The following is a 13726-nucleotide window of genomic DNA, read 5'->3' as shown; positions in this document are numbered from 1 at the left end:
TTTTAGATTGGGGTTCTGTTTTACCTTGTTGATTCTTTTTTATTTTTCCTAATAAATCTTTTACTTTTCTAATTTTATTCTTTATACTTTGTTAGTGATCTCTCCTTTTGGTGTGTTGCCCCACACACACTTTTTTTTTTTTTTTCCTTTTTTCTGCTGTGGTTTTATTTTACCTGGTTGCAGTTGTTTTAATTATAGTTTTATTTTTCCTAATATATTCTTTATCTTTCTAATTTTATTGTATTTTTTATTCTTTGATATTTTGCTGCTCCTTTTTTTCTTTCTTTCGTCCTTTTTTTTTAACCATGCCATGAAGCTTGCAGGATCTTGGTTCCCAGGCCGGAGGTCAGGCCCATGCTCCTGTGGTGGGAGCTCCAAGTCCAAACCGCTGGACTAACAGAGAACTTCAGACCCATGGAATATCAGTTGGAGTGAGGCCTCCCTGAGGTCCTCATATCAGCACCAGGACCCAGCTCTATCTAACTGCCTGCAAACTCCAGTGCTGGACACCTCAGGCCAAACAACCAGTAAGACAGGAATACAGCATCACCCATCAAAAAAAAAACAAAAATGAAATGACAAAAAAATATGTTACAGATGAAGGAGCAAGGTAAAAACCTACAAGACCAAGTAAATGAAGACAAAATAGGCAAACTACCTGAAAAAGAATTCAGAGTAATGATAGTAAAGATGATCCAAATCTCAGAAACAGAATGGAGAAAATTCAAGAAACATTTAACAAGGATCTAGAAGAACTAAAGAGCAAACAAACAGTGATGAACAACAGAATTACTGAAATTAAAAATACTCTAGAAGGATTCAATAACAGAATAACTGAGGCAGAAGAACAAATAAGTGACCTGGAAGATAAACTGGTGCCAGGGAGCAGAATAAAGAAAAAAGAATGAAAAGAATTGCAGACAGTCTCAGAGACCTCTGGGACAACATTAAACACACCACCATTCGAATTATAGTGGTCCCAGAAGAAGAAGACAAAAGAAAGGGTCTGACAAAATATTTGAAGAGATTATAGTCAAAAACTTCCCTAACATGGGAAAGGTAATAGTCAATCAAGTCCAGGGAGCACAGAGAGTACCGTATAGGATAAACCCAAATAGAAACACGCTGAGACACATATTAATCAAACTATCAAATATTAAATACAAAGAAAAAATATTAAAAACAGCAAGGAAAAAGCAATAAATAACATACAAGGGAATCCCCATAAGGTTGACAGCTGATTTTTCAGCAGAAACTCTGCAAGCCAGAAGGGAGTGCAGGACATATTTAAAGTGATGAAAGGGAAAAACCTACAACCAAGATTACTCTACCCAGCAAGGATCTCATTCAGATTCGATGGAGAAATTAAAACCTTTACAGATAAGCAAAAGTTAAGAGAATTCAGCACCACCAAACCAGCTTTACAAGAAAAGCTACAGGAACTTCTCTAGGCAGGAAACACAAGAGAAGGAAAAAACCTACAAAAACAAACCCAAAACAATTAAGAAAATGGTCATAGGAACATACATATCAATAATTACCTTAAACGTGAATGGATTAAGTTCTCCAACCAAAAGACATAGACTGGCTGAATGGATACAAAAACAAGACCCATACATATGCTATCTACAAGAGACCCACTTCAGACCTAGGAACACATACAGACTGAAAGTGAAGGGATGGAAAAAGATAGTCCATACAAATGGAAATCAAAAGAAAGCTGGTGTAGCAATTCTCATATCAGACAAAACAGACTTTAAAATAAAGCCTATTACAAGAGACAAGGAAGGACATTACATAATGATCAAGAGCTCAATCTAAGAAGAAGATATAACAGTTGTAAATATTTATGCACCCAACATAGGAGCACCTTAATACGTAAGGCAAATGCTAACAGCCATAAAAGGGGAAATTGACAGTAACACAATAATATAGGGGACTTTAACACCCCACTTTCACCAATGAACAGATCATCCAAAATGAAAATAAATAAGGGAACACAAGCTTTAAATGACACATTAAACAAGATGGACTTAATTGATATTTATAGGACATTCCCTCTAAAAACAACAGAATACACTTTCTTCTCAAGTGCTCATGGAACATTCTCCAGGATAGATCATATATTGGGTCACAAATCAAGCCTTGGTAAATTTAAGAAAATTGAAATCATATCAAGTATCTTTTCCAACCATAACACTATGAGACTAGATATAAATTACAGGAAAAAAATCTGTAAAAAATACAAACACATGGAGGCTAAACAATACACTACTAAATAACCAAGACATCACTGAAGAAATCAAAAAATACCTAGAAACAAATGACAAGGAAAACACGATGATCCAAAACCTATGGGATGCAGCAAAGCAGTTTTAAGATGGAAGTTAATAGCAATACAGTCCTACCTCAAGAAACAAGAAAAATCTCAACCAACCTAACCCTACACCTAAAGCAATTAGAGAAAGAAAAACAACAACAACAAAAAACCCAAAGTTATCAGAAGGAAAGGAATCATAAGTATCAGATCAGAAATAAATGAAAAAGAAATGAAGGAAACAATGGCAAATATCAGTAAAACTAAAAGCTGATTCTTTGAGAAGATAAACAAAATTGATAAACCATTAGCCAGACTCATCAAGAAAAAGGGGAGAAGACTCAGATCAACAGAATTAGAAATGAAAAAGAAGTAACAACTGACCCTGCAGAAATACAAAGTTTCACGAGAGATTGCCAAAAGCACCTATATGCCAATAAAATGGACAACCTGGAAGAAATGGACAAATTCTTAGAAAAGCACAACCTTCCAAGACTGAACCAGGAAGAAATAGAAAATATAAACAGACCAATCACAAGCACTGAAATTGAAACTGTGATTTTAAATCTTCAACAAACAAAAGCCCAGGACCAGATGGATTCACAGGCAAATTCTATGAAACATATAGAGAAGAGCTAACACCTATCCTTCTCAAACTCTCCCAAAATATAGCAGAGGGAGGAACACTCCCAAACTCATTCTATGAGGCCACCATCATCCTGATTCCAAAACAAGACAAAGATGTCACAAAAAAATAAGCCTATAGGCAAATATCTCTGATGAACATAGATGCAAAAATCCTCAACAAAATACTAGCAAACAGAATCCAACATCACATTAAAAGGATCATACACCATGATCAAGTGGGGTTTATCCCAGAAATGCAAGGATTCTTCAATATATGCAAATCAATCAATGTGATACACTATATTAACAAACTGAAGGATAAAAACCATATGATAATCTCCATAGATGCAGAAAAAGCTTTTGAAAAAATTCAACACCGATTTATATAAAAACTCTCCAGAAAGTAGTCATAGAGGGAACCTACCTCAACATAATAAACACCATATATGACAGACCCACAACCAACATCATTCTCAATGGTGAAAAACTGAAACCATTTCCTCTAAGATCAGGAACAACACAAGGTTGCCCACTCTCACCACTATTATTCAACATAGTTTTGCAAGTTTTAGCCACAGCAATCAAAGAAAAAAAAGAAATAAAAGGAATCCAAATCAGAAAGAAGAAGTAAAGCTGTCACTGTTTGCAGATGACATGATGCTATACCTAGAGAATCCTAAAGATGCTACCAGAAAACTACTAGAGCTAATCAATGAATTTGGTAAAGTTGTAGGATACAAAATTAATGCCCAGAAATCTCTGGCATTCCTATACACTAATGATGAAAAATATGAAAGAGAAATTAAGGAAACACTCCCATTTACCACTGCAACAAATAGAATAAAATACCTAGGAATAAACCTACCTAAGGAGACAAAAGACCTGTATGCAGAAAACTATAAGACACTGATGAAAGAAATTAAAGATGACACAAACAGATGGAGAGATATACTATGCTCTTGGATTGGAAGAATCAACATTGTGAAAGTGACTATACTACCCTAAGCAATCTACAGGTTCAACACAATCCCTATCAAACTACCAATGGCATTTTCCACAGAACTAGAACAAAAAAATTCACAATTTGTATGGAAACACAAAACCCCGAATAGCCAAAACAATCTTGAGAAAGAAAAACAGAGCTGGAGGAATCAGACTCCTGGACTTCAGACTATACTACAAAGCTACAGTAATCAAGACAGTATAGTACTGGCACAAAAACAGAAATATAGCTCAATGGAACAGGATGGAAAGCCCAGTGATAAACCCACACACGTATGGTCACCTTATCTTTGATAAGGGAGGCAAGAGTATATAGTGGAGAAAAGACAGCCTTTTCAATAAGTGGTGCTGGGAAAACTGGACAGCTACATGTAAAAGAATGAAATTAGAACACTTCCTAACACCATACATAAAAATAAACTCAAAATGGATTAAAGACCTAAATATAAGGCCAGACACTATAAAACTCTTAGAGAAAAACATAGGCAGAACACTCTATGACATAAATCACAGCAAGATCCTTTTTGACCCACCTCCTAGAGAAATGGAAATAAAAACAAAAATAAACAAATGGGACCTAATGAAACTTCAAAGCTTTTGCACAGCAAAGGGAACCATAAACAAGACGAAAAGACAACCTTCAGAATGGGAGAGAATATTTGCAAATGAAGCAACTGACAAAGGATTAATCTCCAAAATATACAAGCAGCTCATGAAGATCAATATCAAAAAAACAAACAATCCAATCTAAATATGGGTGGAAGACCTAAACAGACATTTCTCCAAAGAAGATATACAGATTGCCAACAAACACATGAAAGGATGCTCAACATCATTAATCATTAGAGAAATGCAAATCAAAACCACAATGAGGTATCACCTGCACCCCGGTCAGAAGGGCCATCATCAAAAAATCTACAGGCATTAAATGCTGGAGAGGGTTTAGTGAAAAGGGAACCCTCCTGCACTGTTGGTGGGAATTTAAATTTTAATTTAAATTAAATTGATACAGCCACTATGGAGAACAGTATGGAGGTTCCTTAACTAAAAATAGAACTACCATACGACCCAGCAATCCCACTACTGGGCATATACCCTGAGAAAACCATAATTCAAAAAGAGACATGCAGCGCGAAGGGGCGGGGCACGGTGTCGGGTGCAGGGCAAGGCGCAGGGTGGGTGACGTCGACGCCCGGCGGGAAGACAGTGATGGCGTGAGGGTGACGGGGGTGAAGGCACCCGCACCACGCGCTCCTGACCGGACCCAGACATGCCGATTCTGGTGAGGCAGAAACTTGAGAGGAGCCGTCCTCTCCCTGAAGCCTCGTGGTGGAACAGCTGTCTGACCCGTTCAAAGGGAAGGATGAAATCTCTTCACAGGCACGCGATGTGAATGGAAGAGGCCTGTCACTATGCGAACAGTACGGCGCTCTGAACACAGACTAAAGACAGCTCTCATCTCAAAGAACCCAGCGCTTGTGTCACAGTATGAGAAGTTAGATGCTGGGGAAAAGCGTCTGATGGACGAAGCCTTCCGGCCAAACAGTGATCTCTTTGGACCCATTACTTTGCATTCGCAGTCAGACTGGATAACCTCCCATCCTGAGGCTCCCCAAGACTTTGAAGAGTTTTTCAATGATCCTTACAGAAAGACACCTTCTCCACAGAAGCACTATATTTATATACAGTGCATTGGATTGCTAGGAAACACCAGAAGTATCAGTGAAGAATATGTGAAATGGCTCAAGGGCTACTGTGAAGCATTTTTCTATGGCTTGACGGTAAAACTCCTAGAACCAGTTCCTGTCTCTGCAACGAGATGTTCCTTTAGAATCAATGATAACACGCAGAACCTACGGATTCATGCAGGGCAGATCCTGAAGTTCTTAAAAAAGAAGAAACCTGAAGATGCTTTTTGTGTTGTGGGAATAACAATGATCGATCTTTACCCAAGAGACTCCTGGAATTTTGTCTTTGGACAGGCCTCTTTGACAGATGGTGTGGAGATATTCAGCTTTGCCAGGTGCGGCAGTGATTTTTACAGCTCACACTACAAAGGCAAACTGAAGAAGCTGCAGAAGAAATCTTCAAGTGACTACTCAGTGTTTGATAATTATTACGCTCCTGAAGTGACTAGTGTTTTGCTGCTTTGGTCCTGTAAGACTTTAACCCATGAGATTGGACATATCTATGGACTTCGGCACTGCCAGTGGCTCGCATGCCTGACGCAAGGCTCCAACCACTTGGAAGAAGCTGACTAGCGTCCCCTCGACCTTTGCCCCATCTGTTTACGCAGAGTGCTATCAGCTTCCACCTTAAAGACAGATACAAAGGGACACGGGTTCCAGCCCTGGCCCGGGAAGATCCCACATGCCGCGGAGAAACTAAGCCCGTGAGCCACAACTACTGAGCCCATGAGCCACAACTACTGAAGCCCGCGTGCCTAGAGCCCGTGCTCCGCAACAAGAGAAGCCACCGCAATGAGAAACCCATCCACAATGAAGAGTAACCCCTGCTTGCAGCAACTAGAGAAAGCCCACGGGCAGCAATGAAGACCCAATGCAGCCAAAAATAAATTAAATAAATAAATAATAAATTTACTTGAAAAAAAAGACATGCACCATAATATTCATTGCAGCACTATTTACAATAGCCAGACATGGAAGCAACCTACGTGTCCATCAACGGATGAATGGATAAAGAAGATGTGGCACATATATACAATGGAATATTACTCGGCCATAAAAGGAAATGAAATTGAGTTATTTGCAGTGAGGTGGATGGACCTAGAGTCTCTCGTACAGAGTGAAGTAAGTCAGAAAGAGAAAAACAAATACCATATGCTAATACATATATATGGAACCTAAAAAAACTGGTTCTGAAGAACCTATGGGCAGGACAGGAATAAAGACACGGATGTAGAGAATAGGCTTGAGGACACGGGAAGGGAGAAGGGTCAGCTGGGACGAAGTGAGAGAGTAGCACTGACATATATACACGACCAAGTAAAATAGATAGCTAATGGGAAGCAGATGCATGGCACAGGGAGATCAGCTCGGTGCTTTGCAACCACCTAGAAGGGTGGGATAAGGAGGGTGGGAGGGAGATGCAAGAGGGAGGGGATATGGGGTATACATATGCATATAGCTGTTTCACTTTGTTATACAGCAGAAACTAACACAACACTGTAAAGCAATTATACTCCAATAAAGATGTTAAAAAAAAAGGCAAGAAATGAGAAATAAAAGAACAAAGCACAAGAGGACAGATAGGAGAGAAATAGCAAGTGTTAGACTTAAACTGTATCATTAACTATTAATTATTTTAAATGTCAATGGTCTATGATCCAATTAAAAGACACAGTTTGTCAGAGCAAATAAAAACACAGAAACCAGCTGAATGCTATTAACCAGAGCCACACATTAGAGAGAAAGATGAGAAAGATTGAAAAATAAAAGGATGAGAAAAGATATCCTACCCAAATACTAATCAAAGTAAATCTGATGTTGTGAAATTAATATCAGACAAAGTAGATGTTGAGGTAAGCAGTATTGCTAGAGGTTAAAGGGGACATTTCATAATTAAACATATTTTAAAACATTACCTGTTTCTATCTTCCTTTCTTTTGTTAAGTGCTATAATTTTCTAATAATAGAATAACTATATTCAGGTAAGATGATGACTCCAAAATGCTGTGTCATTTCAAGCACAAAAATATGATGAAACTAATTTTTTAAAAATTATTGCCCATCTATGCATGCCATTAGACTTTTAAGAGAGACACCTTTGAAAATGTTAGGACTATTACATTTGCTGATCACCAAAGATTTTATTTGTTCCTATATAGCATTAATGTGCAAAACTACTTATTGCATCTGTCCTGTTTAATAGTCTGCTTCCCTTTCCTCTTTATTCTTCTGAAGTCACGGGTACTGAATTCACTCAGAAAACAGGAGTGAGTTAGCACTCATCAACTATTATGTGTCTTGATGAGAGTTCGGACATTACCTGTCTTTAAAAAAATAACTACTGTAGCTTCGCGTTCAGCTATTTTTTTCTGGACATGCATCTAGCTTCTAATATACCCTTAAACAGAAGGTAATAAATGTAAACTATAGAACTTTGTATAAATGTCAGGATCTGTGATTATTTTTCACCAAACTCAGAACACCATCATTCAGAAACCACATATGATTCAGTGAGGTGCTTTTGCTCATAAAAACCATTTAGTTTCTCTCGGGGAGCTGTAGCCAGAGGAAGAGTCACTCTCTAAACATTGAACCAGGAGCTGTTCAGGTAGAACACTGTGGAGGACACACAGAATGTGTCCATCGTTCAACAACTTCATTTGAATCAGAACCAGTAACAAAACAACAACAAAATGGAGGGGCCGTTATTTCCAAGCTTTGATGTCTTATAAGCTGGTGGAGCTAAAATTTACTGTAACTGTAGGCACACTGAAACCGGGAGATCTGAGAAGGTGTGGCCACGGTATAGGGCCCTCAGAGGAGGGAGTGGTTATCAAAACGCAGAGGAAGCATCCTGTGCAGAGAGGAGCTAAGACTTTTGGTTGGTGGAGCAGGAGAGAGCTGGGGAGGGGAGCAGAAAAACCTTTGCCTTACTCTCCTTCCTTTTTCACACCTCCTGCCAATAATCTCTACTGGCCAAACACAATGGGAAACCAGCAAGCAAGTTGGTGCAGCCTTTGTGGGAACAGAGTAAGATGGAGAAGTGTATAGAGAGGATCTGGAGGAGCACAGGGAAACTATCTGGCACGGGGGCTGTCGCAACTGTCTAGGTAAGAGACCACTTACTGAATTTGAATCTCAGCTCTGCCATAAACTGTGTGCTGTTTGACTTTGTGAAAGGTGCTTAACTGCTCTGAGCCGCAGTGTCCTATTCTGTTAAAATGAGAGGAATATCCTTACCTCACAGATTATTGTGAGGATAAGGTTAACGTGTGTCATTTAGTGCAGTGCCTGGCACACAGTAAGTGCTAGATAAATAAGTTACTTTCCCTTCCTCGTTGAACTTATACTCTGCTTGCCTCTTTTAAGCCAAGCCTAGAGATCTACTTTCTTTTTAACATTAGCATGCTTTAGAAAGATCCTCTTATTCGTAAAGGCCCTGGGGAAGTGTTAGGATCATTCCTATGTCAGATACATTACAGTTATAATTGCTTTGGATCATGGTATTATTTAAGCAGAAAAACATTTATTTTTAATTCTTCAGAAATGCTGTGCACACTACAAGGGACTAATTTGGCCCTTAGCAAATAATTCAACATAAATTACCACCTATTTACCAGAAGCAGCAGTTTATTTCCTAGGACCACTAGACACTGACATCAGCTGTACCCTATTTGTTTGTGTCAGGTAATGCGATACTCTGCATGCAGAACACTTCATTGGATAGCCTTTGGGGAAAGCTCAGAAGATTTTCTATAAGCCAATTGCTCATTCCAAGGATTAGAAGAACATTTCTTATTGTAAACTACACACAGATTTGCCAGGTCATTTCCAAGTTCTGATGGAAAGTCTATAATGTATTCTTATAGTCATCTACTGTCTTTATCCATGATCCCTCAGGCTGGAATGTTTTCTGCTATTCCATTCACCCAGAGTAATTCTAAAACAATGATGGTTGCCCTGCTGACTGGGCCTCCAGAGGAGTCTGGAGCATGCCCAGACTACAGGCTTTCCCTGTGGGGTGCTCTGATGAGGTGGGGGGGGGGGGACTGAGGGTACTGAGTGCAGTGTTGAGAAAGACCCACAAAATGATAATAATGCTTACATGTGTATCCACTTCCCACTTAGCAATTTCACAGCCATTATGCCAGTTGAGGTGGGTAGGATAATTACCTGCTTGCTCTTTTCAGATGAGAAAACTGACTTTCAGGGATGTTAAGTAGCTTGCCCAAGGCCTTCCAACAATTTGGGTTGACACAAGGATTAGAATATAGGTCTAAAGAACTTGTCTAGGGATGAAAAAGCAAACTTACATCCCAGAGTCACTTGCTAACTGCCTGGTCTCTGTAAAAGAATGAAACAAAGACCACCAGAGCTTTAACAGTAAAAAAAGAAAGAAGAGTAAAGTTTATTTCTTTGCCTGACAAGAAAACACTCATCAGTTAAAAAAAAAAAAATTCAGCGACTAGTTTGCTGAGGGGAAAAAGTCAGAATTTGTAAGTGCTTTAGAAAGGTAGAGGGGATTCAAGGTGGTTATGCTAAGTAAGCGTTGAAAACTAATTCTTTGGATAGAATGGAGCCAGACCCTAGGTCTTAACATGATGCATTAAAACAAGCCCCACTGTCCTTTGATATGGACAGTCTTTAGTTAGGCCCAGTGAGGGTCTGGTTGAGGGCTCACTAGAAGTTGTTGTTCCTTTTTCAGCTTCAGCTGGTTACAATATTTAAAGACGGCATTCAGTTTTGACATCTTCTCAAACTCTCAAAATTCTCAAATATTTATCGGAATTACTCAGAGGGCTTGCTGAAACAGATTGCTGGGCCTAACCCCAGAGTTTCTGATTCAGTAGGTTTGGCATAAAGCCTGTATTTCTAACAGGTTCCCAAATGAACTTTTGTGGCTGTCCAGGGTCCATGATTTGAGAACTACTATCCCAGACACATGATGCTATAAAGGGGGAGTTTTCATTTTATACCTCTTTGATATCAACGTCCTCTTCGGGATCTAACTACCAGATGACTCCTTTGCACCCAGGAGGGACGGAGGTCTCTTCTGATAATAACCTTCATGTTCAACTTACAGAAGACCTGCCTTTTCTTCCATCAATAGTTTTCAGAGGAACTATTTTTATGGGGGAGGAGGGGATAAAGAAATTGCTCATAAAATCTAAAGTCAACACACCTTCATACCACAAACTTTATCTGTTCATTTCCCTTCCTGGTGGGGAATCAGTAGTGAATTATTTGACTTGCCTTTTTAAAAAATAGCATTACATGCATTGATTCAATCTCATTACATTTAGTTTGCTTTTATTACCTTACCCTCCCTGATCAGTAATCACATTTTTCCATCCTCATAACCTTTTCCCATCTGATTTTTGATGAGTGTACAATCTGATTTATTTCTGCTGTGATTCAGCCTTACACTTCTCCAAGCTTACAATTCTCCTTGTAAGAATCCAGTGTTCTCCATTTACACCTTCACTCTTCCTTTGTTAGGCACATATCCTAAGTAAGTTATTTGTGTACCTGTTTGTGTCTTCCAGTGGGCTGGTGTCTACGGAGAGAAGGAGCTTATTAGAAGGCTTTGTTTTCCTCATACCTCTAGTCCAGGCCCTACTCATAATAGGTGCTTAATAAATACTGGTTTCAATTTGTTGGCAGGTCTTAATGAGATATGCCTTAGCTGATTCTTCTTTCTTAATTCATATAAGTAAAATTCACACTTTTTGGCGTACAGTTCTGCATCATGACAAACATAAAAAGCCCTGTAACCACCACCACAATTAAAATATAGAACAGTTCCATAACCCTAAAAAACTCCATCATACATGCTGCCTCTTTGTAGTCAAAAACTCCCCTTTCCCTTAGTCCCTGGAGACCACTGGTCCATTCTTTGTCCCTGTAGTTTTGCCCTTCCTGATTGTTATATAAAGGGAATGGCGCAGTGTGTAGCCTTTGGATATGGCTTAGTTCACTTAGAAAAGTGCTTTTGAGAGTCATCCATTTCAGTGACTGTATCAGTAGTTAATTCTTTGTTGCTGAGTAGTGTTCCACTGTATGGATGTTCCACAGTTTGTTCATCCATTCACTAGCTGAAGGACCTTTGGGTTGTTTCCAGTTGTAAATATTTGCATACAGGTTTTGGGTGAACATAAGTTTTCATTTCTCTTGGATAAATAACTAAGAGTGGGATTGTGGGGTAATATGATAAATCTATGTTTAACTTTTTAAGAAACTGCCGGAGTTTCTTATAAGGTAGCTGTACCACTTATCAGCAATATATGAGTTCCTGTAACTTTGTCAGTTTGTTTTGCTTTAGACATTCTAATAGATGTATGGCATTTTGTCATTGTGGTACTTATCTGCATTTCCCTAACAAGTAATGACACTGAGCACCTTTTCATGTGCTTATTTGCCATCCATGAATTATCTTCTTTAATGAAATATCTGTTCAAATCTTCTGCCTATTTTTTAATTGAGTTGTTTGCTTTCTTACTGTTGAGTTTTGAGAGTTCCTTATATATTTTGGATAAAAATCCTTTGTCAGATATGTGATATGGAAATATTTCCCCCAGTCTATAACTTAACTTTACAAAGCTTTAAATTTTGATCAAGTTCCATTTATTAATTTTTTTCTTTTGGGAATCATGCTTTTGCTACTCTAAGAACTCTGTGGCTAACTTAAACTCACAAAGATTTTCTCCTATGTTTTCTTCTCAAAGTTTTATAGCTGTACCTTCTTATTTAGGCCCATGATCCATTTTGAGTTAATTTTTGTATAAGTTTGGAGCATGGTTTAAGGTTCACCTTTATGCATTTGGGCATCCAATTGTTCCTGCACCTTTTGTTGAAACAACTATCCTTCCATTGAATTGCATTTGCCCTTTTGTCAAAACCCAATAGACCATATTTGTGTGGGTCTATTTCTGGATACTCTATTCTGTTTTACTGATCTGTATACGTATCTTTTTACCAATACCACACAGTTTTTATTTAAAAAGACTTTTTAGGGCTTCCCTGGTGGCGCAGTGGTTGAGAGTCCGCCTGCCGATGCAGGGCACACGGGTTCGTGCCCCGGTCAGGGAAGATCCCACATGCCGCAGATCGGCTGGGCCTGTGAGCCATGGCCGCTGAGCCTGCGCGTCCGGAGCCTGTGCTCCGCAACGGGAGAGGCCACAACAGTGAGAGGCCCATGTACCGCAAAAAAAAAAAAAAACATAAAAAGACTTTTTAGGAAGTCTTGTAACCAGGTACTAAGAATCCTTCAACCTTGATTTTTTCCAAAATTGTTTTTATTACCAACCCTCCCTAGTCGGTCCCCAACAAGGGTCTTTCTGCCTGGTGTCACTCATGCCAATAGAATGAGACCCAGTTCGGTTCAGAAGCAAAGGAAATCTTTATTCTTTGATCAAAGATTGGAGATGTGAGCTCACGCTCTAGAGCACATGCTCTCCCCCAAAAAGGCCAGCAGTGGGCGGGGCTGCTTTATATGGATCGCCTCCGTGTGGGAAGGGGGCGGAGCTCTTGCTTGGCAGATGCAGCTGTGCTGCTCACGCTCCAGATCACCCCAGACCACAGTGCGGGCACAGCGTCTCTGCACACGGTCCACCGGCGCCGGCGCTGCGCTGGCGCTGGCGCTGCCGCTGCCGCCGCCGCCATCTTGAATTGAGTCAGGCGCAGCGTCCCTGCACTCGGCCTGCTGAGCTGAGGTATTGGCGCAGCCATTTCACACTAGGAACTCTGGTCTGAAGTGCTGGGTGCAAGGCCTCTGCACGCTGCCCCCCCCCGCCCCCCATGAGCAAGTGAAACTAGACAAAGCACAAAGGAAAAGAAAAAGGTAAGACTTTATCTTACTTCCCAGATTCTATTTTTATTGCCTGGGAATTGTTAATGGGCTTTGCCAGTGGCAAATCTCTCCTCTGTCTTTTGTCCTGCTCCTCATTCTTGAGGGGCACTGAGGGGTGCAGGTCCATCTTCTGTAACTGCTTTCTGCTGAGGGCAAGGAGCGGAACTTCTCCTCAGCTGCTTTTAGATACATTTGATGGTCACCAGACGTCAGCCCTGACTGTTGGTATCCCTGAGTGACCAC

At 39.8% G+C, this 13726-nt stretch overlaps 1 pseudogene across 1 annotated transcript; it reads left to right on the top strand.

Moving 5' to 3' along the window:
- The first annotated feature begins 5261 nt into the window (after nucleotides 1-5261).
- Nucleotides 5262-13301, top strand: LOC309961752 (archaemetzincin-2-like; annotated as a pseudogene). The gene is made up of 2 exons: nucleotides 5262-6338; nucleotides 13101-13301. The product of its transcript is annotated as an archaemetzincin-2-like (transcript).
- Nucleotides 13302-13726: the final 425 nt, after the last annotated feature.

This window comes from Leucopleurus acutus (genome assembly GCF_964270905.1).
Source record: "Leucopleurus acutus genome assembly, chromosome: 5".
NCBI classification, from domain to species: domain Eukaryota; kingdom Metazoa; phylum Chordata; class Mammalia; order Artiodactyla; family Delphinidae; genus Leucopleurus; species Leucopleurus acutus.
This window is presented reverse-complemented; position numbering and strand designations above follow the sequence as displayed.